This window comes from Cebus imitator, unplaced genomic scaffold, assembly GCF_001604975.1.
Source record: "Cebus imitator isolate Cc_AM_T3 unplaced genomic scaffold, Cebus_imitator-1.0 Scaffold42, whole genome shotgun sequence".
Taxonomy (NCBI): Eukaryota; Metazoa; Chordata; class Mammalia; order Primates; family Cebidae; genus Cebus; species Cebus imitator.
Window position 1 is genome coordinate 19199138 of NW_016107357.1, and position 22885 is coordinate 19222022.

Consider the following 22885-nt stretch of genomic DNA (forward strand, 5'->3'; position numbering starts at 1 on the left):
TGTCTCTTCATGTCCTTTGCTCATGTTTGATGTAATGATTTGTGTTTTGCCTGTTGATTTATGTTATGCCATGGAATGCTATGCAGCCATAAAAAAAGACTAAAATCATGCCCTTTGCAGCAATATGGAATGATCTGGAGGCCATGATCCTTAGCATATTAACGCAGGAATAGAAAATCAAATACCGCATGTTCTCACCTATAAGTGGGAGCTAAGCATTGAGCACAGAGGCATAAATATGGAAACAACAGGCTGCTCAATACTAGGGGGTGAAGGGAGGGGTTAGGCTAAAAACCTACCTATCAAGTACTGTGCTTACGAGTAGAGTGACAGAATCCATTTTCCAAAGCTCAACAGAATGCAATATTCCCATAACAAATCGGCATATGTCCCCCTTGTATCCAAAATAAAAGTTAAAATTTAAACAGATATATACAGTTTTTATCTTTTTCTGGCTCGACTACCTCAGATTTGTAGATATCCAGCCTTTTACAAAACTTCGTAAACTTCTATCTTAAAGCGTTGGAGAACTTTATTATAAGCCCCATATCTCCTTAAAAGAAGATTTAGAGCCATCCTTTTAGCTTCGTATTTTCCCAGTATGCTTCAAAATTTCCCCATGAAGTTAATAACAGGATCCCCCAATTCATCAAGAAAACCCACCAGCCTCACTTTAGAAAATTCCTAGCCTACATTACCAGCTCACCAATTCAGATCCTATCTTTTGGATATATTTCTCGCTCTTTATGATATCCACTTGTTTGATGAGATTTTGGTCCTTATCTTTTAGAGGAATTTTAGATATTTCCCCTTTCTCCCTCCCTTTCCCAATCCTAGGACTACAGCTCTATTGAGATTCATTTTTGTTTATCCAACGCATATATATTGGATGCTTATTTTGCCTAGTTATGGTTGGAAGTGCAGGCAAATTGGGAACAAAATGAACACAGTCTCTACTCTCATGGAGCCCACTTACTAGAGAGGGGAGGTTAGATGCATTAATTTATTTGTTCACATCTCTATTCACTCCAGAACGCTTGGTCTGACTAAATGCTGTGCTGGGGCAGAGGTGGCATAGGTTCCCTGGCTAAAGGATGCTTATAGCCCTGTTTGGCAGTCTGATATCACGATTGTAGCCCAATACAGCAGAAGCAATATACAGACGTTTTGAGTGATGTGGGTTCATAGCAGAAGCAATATACAGATGTTTTGAGTGATGTGGGTTCATAATGAAAAGGCGTTTATTAAATAATAATTGATTAGGTGCTATCAGGGTAAGTGGGAGAAAAGACTTGGTAGGAAACATTTTTTTATCAATCAATAAATGGGGCTGAAGAAACAGTACTAGCAGAAGATGAAGCTAGGGATGTATATTAAACTAAACAACCAGGATGTTAACTGAGTGCTTTGAAAAGAATATTCCTTATACTAGGTAAATTATTATAAAACAAACGCTCCCGTGTCACAGAAAATACCTAATGGTGGTCAGACGCAGTGGTTCACGCCCATAATCCCAACACTTTGGGAGGCTGAGGCAGGAGGATCACCTGAGGTCAGGAGTTGGAGACCAGCTTGGTCAACATAGTGAAACCCTGTTTCTACTAAAAATAAGAAAATTAGCTGAGTGTGATGGTATGTGCCTGTAATCCCAGCTACTCTGGAGGCTGAGGCACAAGAATTGCTTGAACCTGGGAGGTAGAGGTTGCAGTGAGCTGAGATTGTGCCTCTATACTCCAGTCTGAGTGATAGAGCGAGACCCTGTCAAAAAGAAAGGCAGAAAGACAGAAAGAGAGAGAGCAGGAGGGAGGGAAGGAGGGAGGGAGGGAGGGAGGGAGGAAGGAAGGAAGGAAGGAAGGAAGGAAGGAAGGAAGGAAGGAGGGGAGAGTGGGAGGGAAAGAAAAGAAAAAAGAAAAAAATAAGAAATACTTCATAGCTTCCAAAAAATTGTGATTCTTCTTTATGTATCACAAAGTTGTTGCCAAAAACAACTTATCAGCCAGGGACTAAATTTCTTATCCTGCTTTGCATGTAAGTTGTAGTATGTAACTAGTTGTCAGTCACAATTATTAGTTGAAGTGATGTGGATGACTTCTAGGATAAGAGTTTGGAAGTGAGTGTGCATTCCTCACCTTTTAATCCCCACCTGCAGATGCAGAGTATTGGTGAGCCCTTGAGGATGAGTTATCATAGGACAAGAGGAGCTCATATCCCTGAGTCACCACATGGAGGAGAGCTGTAATGACAACCATGGTGGTTGCTGTTGCTAGGTGGTATCTTAACAATTTTGTTATTTGGTAATCTGCATAACATTCTATAGAAGTTAAAAGAAGATTTATAGTTAGCTGTCAAATGAATAAATAGAAATATGTCAATTTGATTCTGCATTCATATCTTTGGAGTTTCCTTATCAGGAATTTATTTTTTATATAAAACTATGCTCTAAAACTAGAGTTCTTAATTATAGTTAAAGCATTTTTATCTTTTCCCTTCACTTTTTCTATATACTGCAATGACTAGTACTGCTCCCCTACATGCAGTAATCAATCTCTTGGGAACCCATGACCTTTACTGACTATCTCTTACTCAAACAAATATTAGCATTCTTACACAAGTGACTTGGATTATGGCATAAATGGAAAATACCGTTTTTTTTTTCTTTCAGGAAAATGATTTGTCTTTCTAAATGGTTGTCAAAATTTGTAGATTTATGTGAGTGTGAGCATCATATGTGTTAGGGTAAGAGGGGTTGCTTTCTATATCTCTAAATTGTCATTCCTCATGACCTACAGAAGGAAATCTTGGAAATGGGGATAAATAAGCAATGTTCAGACAAGGAAGTCCAAGTAGCTAATAAATATGAAGAGGCTCAGTCTCACTAGTTGTCAGTTTTTGAACAAATTAAAACAGAAATACAATGTATGCTACATATAACAAACAGGCATAAGTGTTGAAAGCCTCATTGTACTCAATGTTGACACTTGTGTGAGAATATGGAAATTATTTAATAATTCTGATGGAAGTATACATTACTTCAACCACTTTGGAGGTCAATTGTCTAATATCAGGTCAAAATAATAAAGACGTGAACATCTGAGGCTGAAGAAGTCTCACTTCTAGGTGTATACACTATAGAAACATTCACACATACATGGAGAGAAGCAGGTAAAATAATGTACACCAGGATGTTCTTGGAAAGGAAGAAAAGAAAGAGGAAAGAAGAGAAGGAAGGAAGGAGGGAAGAAGGAGGGAAGGAAGGATGGGAGAGAGGCAGGGAAGGAGGGAGGGAAGGAGGAGGGAGGGAGGAAGAAAGAAATGATGAGGAAGAAAGAAAGGGAGGAAGGGAAGGAAGGAAGGAATGGGGGAGGAAGAAGAAAAGATGACATAAAATCTAATAAAAAAATATTAGGTAATTAAATTATATTTACAAAGGGACCACTAAGCAGCAATATTTAGTACATTAACATATATATTCTCTTCTGTAAATTAACATACATGTTACCTTACATAAAAGAGCAAACATATAATATATACATTATGAATACATGTATATGTAGTAAAAGTGTGAAAACACAAGTGGAATAAATAAAAAACAAATTTAGCTTGTGGATTATATATCTAGGAAGGAATAAAGGTAAACATAATTGTGCAGGTGACTTCTCTTTCATCTGTATAATGGTTAATCTTCGGTGTCAACTTGGTTGGGTTAAGGGATACACCATCATTAAGGAACACCCATTACTTCTCAGTATCTTTGTGAGGATGTTTCAAGAAATTAACATGTGAATCAGTAGACAGAGGAAAGAAGATCCTCCCTCGCCAATTTGGGCAGGCATCATCCAATCTGTCAAGGGCCCAGATAAAATGAAAAGGTGAAATAAGGGCAGTTCTCTCTCACATCTGGAGCCAGGACATTTGTCTTTTCCTGCTCTCGAACACTGGAGTTCCTGGTTCTCTGGCCTTCTAATTTGGAGATTTACATCACCCTGAAGCCATTGCCAAGTTCTCAGGCTTTCTTCCTTGGACCGAGGGTTGCACCATTAGCTTTACTAGTTCCCAGGCTTGAAGATTCAAATTGAATGACGCCAGTGACTTCCCTGGATCTCCAGGTATAGATGGCATATTATGAGACTTCTTGATCTTCATGATCATCTGAGCCAATTCCTATAACAAATCCTCTCATATATCTGTATCAATATCAATCTAGTTGTGTATCCATATCCTATTGGCTCCGTATTTTTGGAGAACCCTGATTAATACAATCTACAAAATAACATTTCTTTAAAAAATAGTGAATGTTTCTGAGGTGCATTGGTAAAACATTAAAATGTTTAAAATCTCAACGTGAAGTACCTGTAGACATATTATTTTCTGTTCTTTTGTGTTTGCCTATGTCACTTGTAATACAGCTCTATATTTTAAAGGTTCATGGCAGGGCACATTCTGTAAGATAGGTCTTCATTTTCAGTCTCAATCACTGCTTAAACTGCTGTGCGACCTCTTTCCAAGTGATGCCCAAATCAACAATGGGACCCATTCAAAAACCACTTGAATAATCAGGACCCATAAGCTCCATAAGATCTTCAAAGTCAAGAACTGTGCCCTCATTATCTCTGTGTATGTAGTACCTAACTTAATGTAGCAGCTCAGTGAACAATTTGTCCAGTCAACTCACTTGTGGCTGCCAAACTCATCCCGGGTATAGACTGTGATAAAAAGCTGGTTAGGTCTATCTTACTTTAGTTTTTTTAAACAGTTTCACAACATTCAGTGTTAATATCTATCTCCGGTATGTAGCAACCATGGAATTGTGAGCAACTGAAAGGCATGTATGTTCAAATTATATATCCACTTCCTGATTTGACAAACTGCATAGACATATGCCTTACTACTGACAAAATATACATCACCCAGTTGTTCTTTTACTTACTGACAAACTCCTCACTGAGAGTTCATTAAGTCTTCTATCTGTGACTAGCTAGAAGACAGCTCTCACAACTGGGATGGGGCCTGGCTGACTTTGCTTTGCTTTGCCCTCTGGTTGGGTTCCATGCTTGTCTTGGCAGGTCATTGCCTATGCATGTAGAAACTTCTATAAAGATTAACTGGCTGCAGAGATGCTGCAGGCTTTTAGGGCTTCAAATTACAAGGCTTTCTGCGTAAAATGCTGTTGCTTCTATCTTCTCCTGCCACCTCTCTAACTCATCTCCCACAAAACCCACCTCATAATTTATACTCCAGCAATGCAAACTACTTAGAATCCCCTGACACACCGCATTGTTTCTCGACTCTGTACCTTGGCGCAGGCCGATTCCTATGCCAGGAATGTCATTCTCTGTTCCTTGCCGATGATCTGGCAAGCATTTAAGTCTACCTGGCAAGACTCTACTCAGACGTCGCTCCTTCTCTCATCACATCCCTGAATTTTGCAATCCAGATTTATAAGGACCTAAACAAGAAAGGACAAAACCCAGTCACCGAATCCTGAAATTTAATATTCTCCACAATATGCCCACCATGTTTGTTATCATCCATTTGTTCACTTAAAATGTATTGAGACTGGGCGCGGTGTCTCACACCTGCAATCCCAGCACTTTGGGAGGTAAAGGCAGGCAGACTGCTTGAGGTCAGGAGTTCTAGACCAGCCTAGCCAATATGGTGAAACACAGTTTCTACTAAAAATTCAAAAATTAGCCAGGCATGGTGGCACACACCTGTAGTCCCAGATACGCAGGAGGCTGAGGCAGAAGAATCACTTGTACCCAGGGGGCGGAGGCTGCAGTGAGCCAAGATGACACCACTGTACTCCAGCCTGGATGACAGAGCAAGATTCTGTCTCAATAAATAAATGAATGAATAAATAAATAAATAAATAAAATGTATTGAATGTTTACTAAATTTTAAGAAATATACAAAGTGCTATGGTTTGGATGTTTGTCTCCCTAAATCTCATGTTGAAAATTCATCCCAATGTTCGAGGTGGAGCCTAACGGGAAGTGACTGGGTCATGGAGGTGGATCCATCATGAAAACATCAATACCCTGCCATTGGGAGGAGGATGATTGCATTCTCCTCTTTGAGAGCTGGTTGTTAAAAAGAGTCTGACTTCTCCCCACTATCTCTTGCTGCCTCTCTCACCCTATCATATCTGCACAGGCCAGCTCCCCGTCACATTTTGCTGTGAATAGAAGCAGCCTGAGACCCTCACCAGAAACTGGGGAGCTGCTGGTGCCATGCTTCCATACAGCCTGCACAACTGTGATCCAAATGAACTTCTTTTCTTTATAAACCACCCAGCCTCAGATATTCCTTTATAGCAACAAACTGGACTAAAACACAAAATTGGTACGGAGAAGTAGAATGTTGCTATAGTGATAACTAAGAATGTGGAAGCAGCTTTGGAACTAAGTAATGGGAAGAGTCTGGAGGGCTCAGAAGACAAAAGTTTGGGGCTTCTTCAAGATCGGTTAAGTGGTTGTGAACAAAATGTTCACAGAGATGCACACAGTAAAGGCCCTGCCGTCAGATCTCAGCTGGAAATGAGGAAATTATTGGGAACCTAAGCAAAGGTCACCCTTGTTACACCTTAGCAAAGAACTTGGATGCATTGTGTCCATATCCTAGGGCTTTGAGAAAGGTCAAAATTAAGAGTGATAATCTAGAGGAAAAATATTTCCAAGCAGAAAGCATTCAAGAAATGGCATGGCTGCTCGTAACTGCTTACTTTGAATCATATGAATTAATGGAGCAGAGGAATGGCCTAAAGATGGAATTGATATTAAAAGGGAAGCAGTACATTAAAATTTCAAAAATTTGCAACCTGTTCTTGAGAGAGAATAGGAAAGAGCATTTTTAGAAGAAGAATCTAAAGGTAAAGCTGAGAGATCGTTTGTTAAAGATATTAGCAGAGATAAAAGGGAGCCAGGTACTAATAAACAAGACAGTGAAAAAAATGGCCCCAAGGGCATTTTGGAAATCTTTGAAGCAGTCCCTCCCGTTATAGCCCCAGAGGCCTAGAACAGAATGACAGAATGATTTCAGGGGAGAGGCAGGCAGACTGCTGCCCTTCACCACCTCAGGTCACTGACTATATCCATGCTGCTTCAACTCTATCTATGACTCAAACAGCCCCAGGTACTGCTCAGGCCTTGGCCATAGACAGTGCAAACCATCAGCCTTGGTAGTGTCCACACAGTATTAAGCCTGCAGGCACACAGAATGCAAGAATGGTGAAGCTTGGTAGCTTCCAACTGGATTTTAGATGATATATTGAAAAGCCTGGGAACATAGACAGAAAACTGCTGCAGAGGCAGAACTACCACTGAGTCCCCAGTGGGGCAATACCTAATGGAGAGGTGAGAGCAAACCCCCCATGGAGACTCCAGAATTATACAGCCACTGGCAGGATGCATTGAAAGGCTACAGGCATTCAACTGCAACCCACGAGAGCAGCCACATGGGCTGCACCTAGTAACACTATGAGTCCAGAGCTGCCCAAGGCCTCAGAAGCTCACCCTCACACCTGTGTGCCCTGGACGTAGGACATATGAAGGCAAGGACATTATTTTGGAGCTTTAAGATTTAATATGTGTGCTGCTGGGTTTTAGACTCACATGGAGGCTATTACCCCTTTCTTTTGACCTATTTTTCCCTTGTAGAATGAGAATCTTTACCTAATGCCTGTATCACCATTGTATCTTGGAAGTAAATGAAGACATTTATGCAGCCAACAAACATATGGAAAAAACCTCATCACCACTGGTCATTAGTGAAATGCAAATCAAAACCACATTGAGGTACCATCTCACACCAGTTAGAATGGTGATCAAACAATCAGAAGATAACAGATACTGGAGAGAATGCAGAGAAATAGGAACGCTTTTACACTGTTGGTGGGAGTGTAAATTAGTTAGTTCAACCACTGTGGAAGACAGTGTGGCAATTCCTCAAAGATCTAGAAATAGAAATACCATTTGACCCAGCAATCCCATGACTGGGTATATACCCAAAGGATTATAAATCACTTATTATAAAAACATGCACACACATGTTCATTGTGGCACTGTTCACAATAGCAAAGACTTGGAACCAACCCAAATGCTCATCAATAATAGACTGCCATGTTTACCCAATGTCTGTATCACCATTGTATCTTGGAAGTAAATAACTTATTGTTTTTTTAGTCTTGTTACCCAGGCTGGAGTGCAATGGCGCGTTCTCGGCTCACCGCAACCTCCATCTCCTGGGTTCAGGCAATTCTCCTGCCTCAACCTCCTGAGTAGCTGGGATTACAGGCATGCGCCACCATGCCCAGCTAAGTTTTGTATTTTTAGTAGAGACGGGGTTTCACCATGTTGACCAGAATGGTCTCGATCTCTTGACCTCGTGATCCACCCATCTCGGCCTCCCAAAGTGCTGGGATTACAAGCGTGAGCCACCGCGCCCGGCCGAACTTTGAATTTTTAAGTTTGTGCAAAAACAAGCTAAGATTGTTGAGACTATTGGGAGGGAATGATTGTGTTTTGTAATGGGAAAGGGACATGTTTTTGGGAAGCCACAGGTGGAGTGATATGGCTTGGATGTTTTGCCCACCAAAACCTCTTGTTAAAATTTGGTCCCCTGCTGTGGTGGGATCCATGTTTGGGTCATGGTGATGGTTCCCTCATGGTTAGATTAATGCCTTCCCTCCAGGAGAGCATGAATGAGTTCTCCATTAGTTTTTGTGACAGTTGATTTTTAAAAAGACCTGGCGTCTCCCTTTTCTCTCTCTTGTTTTCTGTTTCGTCACATGATCTTCACACACCTTTGCCTTCTGCCATGAATGCAAGCAACCTGAGGCCCTCACTAGAAGCTGGGCAGATGCTGGGGCCGTGCTTCTTGTACAACCTGCACAAACACGAGCCAAATAAACATCTTTCCTTTACAGACTACCCAGCCAAGGTATTTCTTGACAGCAACACAAAATGAATTAATTCACAAGATATTAAAATAAAAATATGCTAAAACACAATGTTTGGCCATAAAGAGCTTCTTAGATAGCGGGAAAGACAAAAATCTAATCCACAAAACTCAATATGTATAGTATAATCAGCTAATACATACATATTCATATAAAAATGTAGAAGTCATTCACTAGGTGGCTAATAGCATCAGGGAATGCCAGATAGAGTGGGCAAAATTGCATTTTAAGAGAAAAATTGAGATGAGATTTACCATTCACAATACACATATATGCAGGCCCATCCATAAGAGAGCTCATAACTTAGCTTTTACACATGATTCCATATACATGGCTCTAATCTAAGTAAAATATAGAAACCAAAAGCATCATAGACAATGACTACTTGGTTTATTTCATTTTGTGTATGTGACATTAAGTGAACAAAATGACCAGCGGTGACCCCATCAGTGTGGCAAAGACATGCAAACCATCGAAATCTAACCATGGCTTATGCACATAAACGTAGAGTATAAGTTCTCTGAAAGCAGGACTTGTTTTATATTTTATATTTTGTCCACAGAGAAGAAATGTTAAATTTCCAATAGCAAATGTTGAATTTCTAACATCTATAATGGTGCCTGATATAAAAAGAGATATTCGGTAAATACGGAAAATATGAATGCATGAATAAATATACCTAGTAGAAAATAAAAGAAACAAAAGTAAATATATCCATCTAAACAATCTAAGAACAATAGTTTCAATTTCTCTTTTGCAAAATCTTTAATTTGCTTATCCGCCTTTCTTTTTATTGTGTTCAAGAGTCAGAATGCCAAACCTGAAGGAATCCTACCACCTGCCGTATCTGTAAGTTTGCCTTAACAGATTCACAACTCTGGGGGAGAAACATTCAACCAGATCAGCCGGTTGTGCTTTAAGCCAATGGTTCCTAAACTCAACTAGTCACTCATCCGTCTCTGTCCATCCTCATATGCCTACCTCCCCTTTCCTGAAACCATCAACTCACATTCCTTTAAAACATTTGTGCTCTCCCTATACATCCATATTCAGTAGAAAAATTTATGGAAGAGTCAACAGATAAGGATTTTACTCCAATATGACCAAAAACCTGTCCTTTCTTACATCCATTTTCGTCATCTTGTCTAATTCAGTACAGGAAGAACTCATCCTTCTACCAATGTCCTGCCAGAGGATCTATGCAGAACTTGACACACTGCCTTCTTCTCAAGGGTATAAACCATGTTATCTGCTCCTGGTTCTGTCCTATTCATCATTCCTTCTCTACTGGATCATTCCCTTCAGAATATAGATATGTGCCTATAGCTACCAGTTAGAGCACATATCCCTACTATTTTAAATCACAGTATTTCAAAGTATTGATCAAAATTCATAATCATTCTATTCATTTGTTTGGAACTTCCGGAGTGTTGGCAATGTTCTAGTCATTGACCTGAGAGTTTACACAGCTTATATTTTATTGAGCTCTACACTTAGGTTTTGTGAAGACTGTTTGTATCTATTAGACTATAGGACATTAGTTTTGTATTTAATATATAGATTTTTAAAATATTTAAATGTTAAGTGTATTTATCATGAAAGTCTCATTTTTGTACTGACCAACATGAACATTTCATTAATAACAGGAGGAAAAAAACTAATTAAAACATTTTCTTGTTGCTAATAAACTATAATTATTTTGAATTGAAACGTGGGGTCTTTATTACTAACTTACATAAAGCAAAAAAGATTAAGAGGCAACTCATCATAATCCTCAAAGAGGACAATAGAGATAACGTGGGAGGGACAATATTTGTATAAATAATGCCTGAAGTGTTTTCAGATTTAACGAAGGATGTAAACTTTTTGATGAAAGATGCAATTCATAGATACTGGAAGCATAATGTACACAAATAAGAGAAAAATAGTAATTCAATGCCTCAGCTCACTGTAGTGGAACTTTCAGCAGATGATAAGAAGATCAATTCTAGACAGTGGAGTCAGGAGATGTAATTTAAACAGAGAACTGAATGGAGTGCAAGAGTGAACCATGCAGCCTTGCTCAAGGAAGAATGAAAGTCACTGAGCTAGACTACATTTACAAGAGAAGGGGTAGAAAATGTGTTTGGAAATTTAGGCAGCTCCTGTAAATCTTGGAGGTCCTGGGGAGAAGTATGTACTCTTTTTTCTAAGGGCGATAAGAAGCTATTGGATAGTTATGTGTATATGAATAACATAAATGAATTCATGATTTAAAGTGATCACCCTACCTGTCTTGTGAGGCGTGGACTGTATTGGGTCAAGAGTGGAGGCAGAAGGATTGCTTTGGCCAGCCAGGATATGGGCATCATCTATGTGAGAGATGAGAGTTGACTGTAATAATGTAATAATGGTAGAAAGGTATCAAGGGGTTGGATTTGAAATGTATTTTGGAAGTATAGCCTCATGCCTGTAATCCCAGCACTTCAGGAGGCTGAGGCGGGAACATTATTTGAGGTCAGGAATTTGAGACCAGCCTGGTCAACATGGTGAAACCTCGTCTCTACTAAATATACAAAAACTAGCTGGGAGTGGTGGCGCACGCTTGTAATCCCAGCTACTCGGGAGGCTGAGGCAGGAGAACTGCTTGAACCCGGGAGGTAGACGCTACAGTGAGCTGAGATCATGCCACTACACTCCAGCCTGGGCAACAGAGTGAGACTCCATCTCAAAAAAAAAAAGTGTAGCATACGGGGTTTCTTGATGGATTTGAATGTGAGCACAGAGGGAAAGAGAACAATAAAGAATGACTTTTATGAAATAGAAAGAGTTGGGGGTACAAAACAAAATTCCCTTTTAGACATAATAAGTTTGAAATGAACATTAAGTTGAAAGATCATATAAGCAATTGGATAAATGTGTCTCAAGTTCCAGTCAAAGTCAGGGCTGAAGATGTAAGCTTTGATTTATTAATGCTATAAATAATACAAACAATATATGTTGACTATAACAGGTGATGATCAGTTTATTAATGTGTCTCCTGACCTGGAGAAAGCAGTCAGACTTGTTTTCCCAAGACCAAGTATATTAATACACCTGAAAGAGAATTTTGTGAGAGCTAATTTATTTGATTCAACTATGACATTCCAATCATGCCTTCCAGTATATTGAAGGCTGCAAGATGATCAAATTTAAATAATGAAATACAGAATTTCCTATTTACTTCACACTTTTGGACTATGTTTTATTAAATAACATTCATAATATTCTACTCCAATATTAAAAATTTATTGATGCTTATCTACCCAAAATATCTTCCCTCGTGGGAGGACGAGAGTGATCCATAGACTTGCTTATAGAGAGATAGGGAAAAAAGGAATCCTTCAACAGCCATTTTCTTACCCCTCTGGGACATCCTCTGCTCTTCCTTCCCTTTTAGCCAAAGCTAAAGAAATGGAGTAAAAAAAGATTGAATTTATTCAGTGTCATCTCAAGCTGGCTAAGAGAGTATCTCTCCGTGGCATTGCTGCAAAATGACACAGGAAGGCTGTTCAGTCTCATTAACTTTACAAGCCAATCTGCTATTAGCATCTGGTGGTAAATTTGCCAATAATGAAAAAGGCCGGGATATACCTCCTGGAATCATAGCTTTATACATTTTGAATATTCAGTATGATCTTTCCTATATTTCTGATCATCTGCCAAATTCTAATTTTTTAGGAATAGCAAGGAATGTTGGGAGGAAGATTGACAGGAGATACAAGCCTGGACTTTGTTTTTTGTTTTGTTTTTTACAGGATTGTTCTAGTACATTAGAGTATTTACCTCAATTTCTTTACTTATAATAAGAGATACCCAGTGACTAAGGAGCCTCACTAAGCCAAACCGTGTACTGGAAACTTCAGGTTTTCTGTACATCAAAACCAGTCACGTGCTTAGGCCCATTGAAAGATCCATCATCATAACTCTAGACTGACTTCTCTCCACTTTGCAAGCCTTTTCTAAAATTTTTTGAAATGGAGTCTCCCTCTGTCACCCAGGCTAGAGTGCAATGTTACGATCTCGGCTCGCTTTCACCTCTGCCTCCCGGGCTCAAGCGATTCTCCTGCCTCAGCCTCCTGAGAAGCTGGGATTACAGGCACCAGCCAGCATGCCGGACTAATTCTTGCATTTCTGTAGAGACAGGGTTTCACCATGTTGGCTAGGCTGGTCTTGAACTCCTGACCTCAGGTGATCCACCTGCCTCGTCCTCCCAAAGTGCTGGAATTACAGGTGTGAGCCACAGTGCCCTGCCAATCCTATTTCTTAACACTAGGCGTTTTCACTTACAATGAAAGTTCGCTGATGCTAAAATTTAAAAGTAATTTTCAAGGTTGGGAACAATGGTTCACGCCTGTAGTCCCAGCACTTTGGGAGGCCACGGCAGGTAGATCAATTGAGGTCAGGGGTTTGAGACCGCCTGGCCGACATGGTGAAACCCTGTCTCTAATAAATATACAAAAATTAACTGGGTGTGGTGGCGAGTGCCTGTAATCCCAGCTATTCAGGAAGCTGAGGCATGAGAATCACTTGAACCTGGGAGGTAGGGGTTGCAGTCAATCAAAATCGAGCCACTGAACTCCAGCCTGGGCGACAGAGAGAGACTCCATCTCATTTTACTAAATAAAAGTAGTTTTTAATTTTGCAATTTGACCACAGAAATCTGCATTTAAAATAAATTGCCTAGTTTTTGCTAATATTACTGTGAGCCAAGACCAAGTAAAGGACCACAGAGGAGACAGAGGCGAACTCAGGCACAAGATTTAAGTCCCATATAGATGTGATAAACTAACGTCAAAGAGTTTTAATGTGTCAATAGGAATTTTTAGCTACTTATGTCAAGCTGCCTTATCAAAGTTATTCTTGGCAAATACCATAATTTCTAAATTAAATACAATGCTGATGTCAACAAATGTAAATCAGAAATGATATAAACACAGAAAAAATGATCCCATACTCATAGTACTATTGTTAGAATTTGACTTTGTATTTTCATGTCTCCAATACACTCTAGGAACTCTGTTTTCTACTTGTCCCAAGATTAAGGCATATCATGGAAATAAAAGCTGGATATAATCAAGAAACCACATCCATTGATATCATTCATCCAGGTTTGCTTTTGAGTTGACACAGAATAGTAAATTCTCAAAACCACAACCAAATACACCTACTAAGAAGCATAGATACGTTAATACTTCCTAGTACTTAAAAATACTGTCCAAATATATTACATGATGTGTTTCTTTCAATAGACCTTTGAGGACACTGCTGATGCCTTTAAAGATGAAATTAAATAAGATTAAACACATTGTAAATGGTAAGGAAGAAAAGATTCAAATCCAGATCTTATAATACTACTGTTTCCCACTATGAAGTGTCTATCACACTGCAAGACAGACATTTTTATAAACTGTGATTATGTTACATACCATACCTGAAACCAACACTTTGAGTGGTTTAGTAAATGTGGATGTATGGACAATCTTTCACGGTTTTGTTCAGATGTCTTACCCTGCCCCTTTGCAACCAACAATGCAAGTAAGAAAAACGAGGCTAATGCTTTCGGCACAAAGTATAGCCATGTAATTTAGAAATCCAAATGATTTTTGAGACTGAAATTATATATAAAAATTTGTAACGAAAGCATACTAATCCATACACCTAAAATATTGTTTGCCAAGATTTGAAATATGATGATGATATTTTTATAATTTATTCCTCAGGGGTGAAATTCTGAATATAAGGAGAATATCTACCCAGGAAACGTGTATATCAGAGTGAAATTGAAGATGAAATAGAACCACAGATAACTGAAAATACAGAATGCTTTCATTACAAAGTGCTCTGTCTTATAAGTCCATTAAAATACTAAAGATTTGCTATTAGTTGAATCTGTTAAAGGACTTCTCCAAAACTATGACCCATATAAAAATATACACAGAGCTAACTTTTCAGTGCTTCACACTTTGTATTCTGCTCATTTAACTTTAGTACTAGCTAAAAAAAACTTTAAACGTTCACCATTGTTACTCCATTATTCTGTTGATTTTGCCAGTGATTTATCACATAAAAACATTAGGACATATGCCATGAGTATTTCATCACATAGCTATCAAGTAAAAATATAGTTTCTTGTAACTAAAAATTACGGATGACCAGTAGGTTCTACCTATGAAGCAGGTATATGGAATAAAAAATTAACCATCAAGAACGAATGGCGTCATCAGTTGCTGTATTTAGAAAATCTATTTGAAGTGCTGAATGTCTGAAACATTCAACTGAACCATCTTATCATGAAAGAGAACAGTCCTAGAAAAATACAGAAAAAGGGACAATATATTTTTCTATGTAGAAAGAAACTGACATTAGACTCCAGCTAGGAAAAAGAAAGTAAACATAATTTGACTGCATATGACAAAGAAAATTGCAAAAGCATTTAGAGGCAAATCCTTAAAACCTGTAAACTTATGACTGGTTAAATAATCAGATTTATTAGGATATCTTGAAATCACACATTTTTCTACATCCTACTCCTTTTTATATGCATAGCATATAACTTAGTGCCTGGAATATAGTGCTTAAAAATACCATCTCAATTTTACTAAGTTTTATACTATATTAATAATATCCATTCTTATAACCAAAGCTCTAAGCTCTCAAAAGGAGCATTATAGCCCAAACATAAAAGGTTTCAGATGAACACGTTGCCATCCCTGTAAAATTCTCCCAAGAAGGGGAAAATATCCATATGCTTTGTGATCAATTGGCTGCAAATATTGTTGTGTGCTTTGTCATAACAGGCTGTTCTGCTGTAAAGACATAAATACTGGCTCATGTCCAGTTTGTACAAGAGATTAACTTTATCAAAGTCTCTGAAGATAAAGGCTCAGGCCGATTCATGTGACTGTGGTCACAACAGCATAACCAATGTGAAAAACCTTACAAAGGAACAAAGACTGCCTTATTCACAGTGAAAGACATGGGTGCATAGATACCGTAAGCTTCAGCAACAACAGCAAAAAATTGGCGTAGCTACTTGATGTGGTCACCAAATCAATTCCATTTTTTGTGGAACTGGTACCATGAATGCTGATTAGATAAGGAAACAAAGCCTGCCAGGTCTTAGAGGAAAACGTTTTTCCTTGGTTGATGATGAAGCACAGCTAGAGCATAAAATGTTCTTCTCCCCAAACAGATGATATGGAGAAAAGAACAGTCTCTTGGGTCTCATTGTGATTCATTTCTCTGGAATTTGCCTATTCCCTAGAGATTTTCTTAAAGGGGGATTTTGGCCACTGGGTATCAAGACCACTGGGGAGGTGATGAAGCCAGGTTTGGCAGAAGTTGTGAAGGTAGTGGCATTCACTGTAGTCTTAGTCTGGCTAACTTCCAGACTCACACTCTTGGTCTGCTGGAAAGGCCACTCAGCCACAAAAAGTGGGATTTTATACAACTATAGAGAATAGAGTGCTGGAAAAAAATAGCAAATCTTGACTTTTTTGGAGGGAGAGAAGGAGGAAAGAAGTAATTGGTGGTGTCCTGCTTGTGGATAAATAAGTATTTAAGGCTCACCTTCTACATTTCTTTTCAATGATTCCTAATGTGTATTCATAAAAATTAAAACTGAATATTTAGGTCCAAATTTTTTAAAGGAAGAGACAAAGCTCACCATCAACTACTTATTTATTAAAGTATGTAAGGCAAGATTTTCATTTTTTCTTAGATTTTCCCCATTAACAATTGAGAATAATGTCCTTTTTTATGCTTTACTTTCTTGCATGCGTAATATTATGTATGCATAATATTTTAATATTACTGTATGGTACATTATAATATTGCTGTATGGTAGAGGCAACTTATAACTGCTGGTTACGATCTTTTTGTTTTACTTTATAAAGAGAACTTTAAAATGCATGTATCATGATAGTCTACAAAAGATAGTTATTTAAAATGCATGTATCATTATAGTCTATAAAAGATAGTTATTTGTAAACTCTTTAGAAGAGGCCAAATTAATATAATGCCAAAAGATTTTCCTTTTTTTAGCTTTTACATTACTTCCCATTGTAAAGCAACCCTAAACATGCAAAACCACACTGAGTTTTAATTTGGGAGTTTTACTTTGGTACACATATACCAATGCAGAGAGCTTGGCTCACTAATCTAAGGAAAGGAGAGTGAACGCTGAAATACCTACAATCATCAGTAGTTGGTCCCTGGCCCTCTGTATATGCTACTAAGATATTTTTCTATCTTATCTTGTACTTTACTTTTGCAAATTAAATCACTCAGCAAAGATTGATGCAGTACCCATGCTGAGCCATAAATACCTCAGGTCCTGGCAGTAGCAGGATGGAGACCATAAAGCTTATGGCATTGTAAATTCTGAACTCTGTTTAATATCATTTAGATTTATAACTCAAATAGCTCTGTGGAAATAGTTTTTATCCTAATACAAACTTTTCACTCGTATATGAAAATAGTTTTTTCAAAGAAGTAGATAAAACACGCTTATTCCTTTGTTTGGGTCATACTAAGGTAAGAGCAACGGAAAAATTAGCCATCACTGTTGGCTTCCAAGCCCTATTCACTGAGTAAGTGATGTGTATGATTTATCTCAGTTCACTCACACAGCAAAGGAGTTGGTATTGATATTGTTTTACAGATGGGGAAAGTGCTACCTGACAATATCAAATAACTTACTTGAAGTTACACATAAAAAATGAAGCTGAGTTGAGGCTGCTAAGACCCCTTTTTATGATACTACAAGTCCTATTAATCAAATGGAAGAACTTTCTCTGTTCTGCATGTTAGTGACATAGACAACTATTTTGCCACTTCTAGAGTTAATTTCTCCATAATCTTATTCCCAGAGAATTTATTACTTTTGTGAGCCTTAAAGCAATTTACTTTCATTATGGACATTTACATGCTGGTCTTAATACTCTTGGAAATTTCCAGTTGATTTCAGGATCCATGTCTTTGTCATAAATGCATAATCCCAGTGCATAATATGGTATTTTACAAATCACAGCTACTTAATAGTGAAGGAACACATATTTTCCAGGAAGTTATCACTTGTAAAACATCCTAAGAGTTTACTACAATAACACCTTGTTCTTTATGTTAGAGAAGACTGTTTACATTAGGTAAGCAAATGTTGGGGCAACAACTCACTATACTGTAAGTAGAAAAAAAAATCATCGTTTGCTTTTCCTTCCTCTTTCTATCACATTACAGCTTCTAATCCTGATCTCCTACTGTCTGATTTGCTTTACTTTCATTGATATTTTACAGTCTTATTTATTTCCCAACTGCTGTCTACCCAAACTTAGCCCTACTATCACTGCCACCCCTGCAAAAATAGTCTTCCTTTCATCTTTCATAGCCTATTTTTTTTTCAATTCTTCAAAACTCAATTTTAGATTTTCTAGCCCCATTTGACTTAGTGGGGCTTCTCTTAAAAAAAATCTTTATTTTTGTTTGTATTTCCAGTATAAATATGGCCAATTCTTATATATGTCTCTGTTTCTAAACAAGACTCTAAAGTTTTTGGAAAAGAGTTGCCATATCTTACACATACCCTGGAAAAAATGACCCAAACTCCTAACACTCAGTAGAAGGCTTTTGGTAAGCCTGTAGCAAAGATTAGTAGATGCACAAGATTAGAGAATACTGCAGTGGTTGGTTAATTGCCATTGTTAGACAAATTAGCATCAGTTGCCTAGGGTTTAAGGGTTCTACCACATTTTTGCTATTGTTCTGAGTGGACCAGTCATTCTAAATGTGTATTATTAACATATGACACAATTGACAGATGTTCACTTACACTGAGTTGACAACAGACTTTTTCATGTCAACATTTATTTGTATAACCATCTTGTCCAACCATATGCATAAACGTTTGATCTGTGGAAGTTATTAGTTCATTTACATTATTTTCAGGAGGGAAGTAAGCTGAAAAAAAAATGTGCTTTTATGAATGTGCTACCGATGTTCAGCACCAAAAATTTAGAACTTGAAAATCAAACAGCACATTATATATTATTGGATATGTTAGGATCTTCTTTCAAAGACTCTTAAGTGCCTGCTCTTTTGCTTTTCTGTCTTCCCAGTGCATTATATTTTTCCCCTAAATGGAAACACTTTATTGATACTTTCTTAAGATATAACTGTCATTAGTTATTATCCTAAAATATGTAATAAACTCACAAAGTTTCACAAAAATTAACCAGATCATAAAGTTGTAAAATCTGTTATTCTCTTACATGAGCCAATAGAACAGGAGTGGATAATTCGAAATAAGTGGTTTTATGTAGGCATGTACCTCTCTATCAAAATACTCAGAAGCAAGCTACTGCACTATCAGAGTTTTTTATCGTATACACAAATAAGTAAAATGACTCCACTATAATTAGAATTTGGGGCTCCTTTGGATAATAAAGCTTGACTAACTCTCTAATTAGGGAAAGCTGGACATACTTGAAGGATCACGGGTCATGATTTAAAGGAAGGAGTTGTACCCTGCCGCTTTATATATTTAGAGGGAAGTTGGGGAAGGACAAAGGACACCAGATGAGGTAATAACTTCCTTCTCTGATGAAAGAAGCCTCATTTAAAGAGAGAAAGATCATCTATATATAAGCAGTTATTAGTAACAATCTTCCCTGTGAACTCTGTCCTGCTGATACAGCTCACTGCTATGTCTCATAAGATAGGGGTTGGTCCAGAAGCAGGAGAAGATGGTAGGGACATCCAGCCCTTTCTCTCCTGACCTAATGAGGGATGCTGAGAAGGTACAGAATGAGCAGAATTTAGAAGAATAAGGTGGAAAGACAAAGCTCTTTTTGATATTTAGTAAGCATAAAGTTCGCTCCTTTGGTTAAGATTTTCAGCCAAAAATTGCTTGTTGTTTACCTCCATGTATTCTTCACTCCACCAGGAGATAGAGTTACCTTCTCTCATGTGAGTGGGGGATGGGGAGAATCAAGGAGCTACATGTGTGTTAGTTTTCATTTTGAAGAAGAATCTTACAAAAAAAGCAACAGCATTCATGTAGTTGCTTTATTTATTAAGGTCTTCCTTGGTAAACATACCAAGGAATGACATGCTTGTCGTGTAGCTCTTAATCTTGCTTGGCCTTCTTCTTAAGTTCCTGTGGATATTCTCATATCATTATTGCCCAGATATGAGAAAAGTAATGAATGACTTATTATAACACAACTAATAGATGTTCATTCTAAAATAAAGCTTTTGATTGGGTGCAGTGGCTCATGCCTGTAATCCCAGCACTTAGGGAGGCGGAGGCAGCAGATACTTGAGGTCAGGAATTTGATGGTGAAACCACATCTCTACTAAAAATACAAAACAAAACAAAACAAAATGAGCTGGGTGTGGTGGCACGCGCTATAATCCCAGCTACTTGAGTGGCTGAGGCATGAGAACAGCTTGAATCTGGGAGGCGGAGGTTGCAGTGAGCTGAGATGGTGCATGGCACACTAAACTCCAGACTGGGTAACAGAGAGGAATACATCCTATTTGAGGACAGGTGTGGAGGACCCTTTGGTTCACAATGCTGCACAGCCATCCAGAGGGTCACAAGGTACACAGACAGGGCAGACATGCACACAAGTTTTCAATATGTTAGATGATTGGGAACTTATTCAATTTAGATCATGGTGTGCTGTTTTGGAGAAACCAATTTAAAACAGCCTTTCATGTATACATGTCAGTGACAGATATAATAGGTTTGAAATCAGTGCTTCAAACCCATGCATAAATGATTGTCCTAACGCACAATACCTCAGAATATGACTGTAAGAACATGTAAGGTCTTTTAAAGGGTAATTAAGTTACTTGAGGTCATTATGTTGGGCCCAATCCATTAAGTCTGGTGTTCTTATATCCTTTTAACAAGAGGAACTTTAGGCATAGATATGCACAAAGAGGATGTGAAGACACAGGGAGAAGACAGCAACCTATAAGCCAAATGGAAAGAAATTGACCCTGACAACACCTTGATTTGGACTTTTAGCTCTCAGAATTGTGATAAAACAAACGTCAATTGTTTAAGCTCCCTCAGTCCATGCTAATTTGTCATGGCAGCCCTCACAAACTAAGAAGGCATTATCACTCTAAGTTCTGGTGTATATGAGGCCACAAATACCCTCTATTAAGATGACACAGATGCCTTCTTGGGTCAGGCCAGTTCCCCTGAGGTGATGAATTGATGCCTGTGAATCATCTGAGCCACAAAAGCCAAGAAGGAAGGAGCTGGGCCTTGCGTAATGACTTTGAGCAGATTGCTGGTCTCAAGGAGTTATGCCATCTCTAGTCCAGGATTGCAGCCAGATTTCTCCCTGGAGGCAGATGAAGTCTGTTGAATCTCTGCACGGTTATGGTTCAGTCCTTGTTAATAGGTTTATTGCCTTTGCCTTACTACTGATGACAGTGAAACAATTAAAATGAGGGTATCATTACAAACTAGTAATAGATTCATAGGGATTTGATTACTCCTGACCCCCACAATGGCAGAGTGTAAAACAGGCTTACTAGAAAATCCATTCCATAGATTCCAACCCAAATCTCAGTCCCACCAGGGAGCTACTGTCATAGCTGAGATTATAATTTTTGACATAATAAATGTGTTTGCAAACTCATTTTAACTCTGAAAGTCGGAGAAGCAGATATGACAACCCCTTTCAGAAAGAATTCATTGAATAGACTGGGCCAGTACTGGGAAACACCACTGATCTTGCTGAGGATGACTTAATGCAGCATAAAGCAGTATCCAGAAAACTAACAGTGTTAAGCAGATTTCGTATAATCAAGGATCCTTCTCTGTCAGGGGAGGAAGATTCAGGAGAAGTGAGAGGAATCCAGAAAGCAAGGTTTAGGAATCTTCTTTGCTTTCAAAACTCACTCACTCACATTGTCACCCAGACTGGAGTGCAGTGGTGTGATCTCAGCTCACTGCAACCTCTGTCTCCTGAGTTCAAGTAATTCTCATGCCTCAGCCTCCTGAGTAGCTGGGATTACAGGCAGACGTCACCATGCCTGGCTAATTTTTCAGTAGAGACAAGGTTTCATCTTGTTGGCCAGGCTGGTCTCAAACTCCTGTCCTCAAGTGATCTGCCTACTTCAGCCTCCCAAAGTGTTAAGATTACAGGTGTGAGCCACCACACCTGGCCGGACAGAAAGCAAGGTTTACGGATTTTTCTAATCTGCTGGTGTCACAGGCTTCCTGGTTTGCTTCTAAGATATCTGGAAAGTAAACAAATAGCATATAAAGAAAACAGAAACACATGAGAAGAGGCCGGAGACTTGATTGAATTATATGCCACGAGTCATTGCACTCGTTAAGCTAGAAAAACATAACTTTAAATTTTATGCTTGGCTGGTCACAGGACTCTATCCTGGTTGGGAGAACCATAGCCATTCCTAGCACAGACAGTTCATGAAAACCCTGCACATGGTAGGCATAAATTGATATAAACCTTTTTAAGGCATTAAGGTAAGTGGTTACTGCTAATTAGGGACGGAGGTAATATCAGAAGCATAGCTACAAAACCTAATAGAAAAGTATACCCAATATTTACCTTTACAATAAGTTACCTGAGCATGTTTTGGATTGATGCTCCCTTGTGGAAGCTCTGGGGAATTACATAGACCAGCAAGGCAGGTGGTCCTTCCCCATCCACAGGCCCTGTAAGCTGCACTATGGCCGTGCACTTTATGTGGGTGAAATAATCAGCCAGTCCTCATGAGCTGGACTAGTACGGCTAGCATTCCTTCATAAAATTAGAGGTGTACACTCGGCCTACAGCTCTGGTCAATAGTAGGCTAGAGAATCTGGAATAAAGTGAAATTTAAGGCTTAAAGTTGGCCCTGCAGGAGTCTATTCAGTGTGGA